Source organism: Chrysochloris asiatica, unplaced genomic scaffold (genome assembly GCF_000296735.1).
Source record: "Chrysochloris asiatica unplaced genomic scaffold, ChrAsi1.0 scaffold00061, whole genome shotgun sequence".
NCBI classification, from domain to species: domain Eukaryota; kingdom Metazoa; phylum Chordata; class Mammalia; order Afrosoricida; family Chrysochloridae; genus Chrysochloris; species Chrysochloris asiatica.
This window is the reverse complement of record NW_006408579.1, coordinates 17,047,715-17,049,567: the sequence shown is the minus strand read 5'-3', so window position 1 is coordinate 17,049,567 and position 1,853 is coordinate 17,047,715. Positions and strand designations below refer to the sequence as shown.

The 1,853-nt window shown below is 43.9% G+C and overlaps 1 pseudogene; it reads left to right on the top strand.

The window, feature by feature from the left end:
* Positions 1–332: 332 nt before the first annotated feature.
* On the top strand, positions 333–1,383 carry LOC102831361 (annotated as a pseudogene).
* Positions 1,384–1,853: the final 470 nt, after the last annotated feature.

The following is a 1,853-nucleotide window of genomic DNA, read 5'->3' as shown; positions in this document are numbered from 1 at the left end:
TTTTCCTAAAGATAATTCAAAAATGGTTGCTTTCAAGGGTCCAAACAGATAAGAGTCCTACTTAACAGGTGAAAGTACTTTATCAGTACTTTCCATGGTACTGTCAATATGGTTCAACACCAAAATTCAAATGCAAGACCAGGACTATAGGCCATTTTGCTAAGAGATGAAGACGAGCGGTTGCGGCCGCGTGGCCAACATCGATCAGCAACCGGCTTCTTCACGTATAACCGGGAGAAGGAGATTCATAAACGAATCTCTTCTCCCTTCCCCCTCCTGTGAGATATTTTTTTGATCTTCAGCTACATTTTTCAGTTGTGTGACGAACCTTGTCAAACACCATGGCCAGCAATGTTACCAACAAGACAGATCCTCGCTCTATGAACCCTCGTGTATTTATTGGAAATCTCAATACTCTGGTGGTCAATAAGTCTGATGTGAAGGCAATTTTCTCCAAGTATGGCAAAATTGTGGGTTGTTCTGTTCATAAAGGCTTTGCCTTTGTTCAGTATGTTAATGAGAGAAATGCCCGGGCTGCTGTGGCAGGAGAGTGTGGCAGAATGATCGCTGGCCAGGTTTTAGATATTAATCTGGCAAGGAGCTCTGGTAGCGTAGTGGTTACGAATCGGGCTGCAAACCTTAGGGTCAACAGTTCGAAACTACCAGCTGTTCCGCAGGCAAAAGAGGAGGCTTTCTGCTCCCGTAAAGATTTACAGCCTTGGAAACCCTGTACAGGGTTGCTTTGGGTCAGAACGGACTTGACGGCACTTAACAACAACAAAAACAGACCCAAAAGTGAACAGAGGAAAAGCAGCTGTGAAACCATCTGCAGCGGAGATGGACGGCTCTTGTGACTTGGGCTATGACTTTCAGCGGGATTATTATGACAGGATGTACAGCTATCCAGCATGTGTTCTTCATCCTCCTCCTATTTCTCAGGCTGTAGTGCCCTCAAAATGCCAGCGAGTATCAGGAAACACCTCACGAAGAGGCAAAAGTGGCTTCAGTTCTAAAAGTGGACAGAGCGGATCTTCTTCCAAGTCTGGAAAATTTAAAGGAGATGACCTGCAGACCATTAAGGTGGAGTTAACTCAGATAAAACAAAAAGTGGGTTCCTTAGGAAAGCCTGGAAAAAAGGAGCAAAGCAAACAAGGAGTAGAGATGAATGATAAATCAGAAGAGGAGCAGAGCAGCAGCTCCCTGAAAAAAGATGAGACTAATGTGAAGATGGAGTCAGAGAGGGGTGCTGAAGAGGGGGACCTACTGGATGATGATGATAATGAAGATGGGGGATGACCAGCTGGAGTTGATCAAGGATGATGAAAAAGAGGCTGAGGAAGGAGAGGATGAGGAGACAGCACCAATGGCGAGCATGACTCTTAAGCACATAGTGGGGCTTAGAAATGTTATCCCATTATTTCATTACCGAGGCGCTTGTCTAAGGTCATATTTTTCATCAGATCCTCTTCCCTAGTGTCTTCAGCCACATGCTCACTGTTCTCCCCATCCTTGTCCTTCCCGCGTTCATTCATTCATACTGCCCTGCGCCTGGTCCCATTTTCACTTCCTTTGACGCTCCTAATGGTTATGTTAAGTCTTACCCGGTAATTTTTGCTTTTAATTTTGATACCTCTTTGACTTAACAATAAAAAGGATGTATAGTTTTTATCATCTATCTCCAAAATAATCTCTTGTTATGCAGGGAGTATAGTCATTTCCATTCATATATTAGTTCAGTAGTTGTTTCCCTAAATGCACAGACAATCTCGTTAAGTTGGGCAGCACTTGAGAACAGCTTTGAGTAAGAAGTATGTGTGTTATACCCCATGTCAGTACTGTGTGGAGCTGTTCAT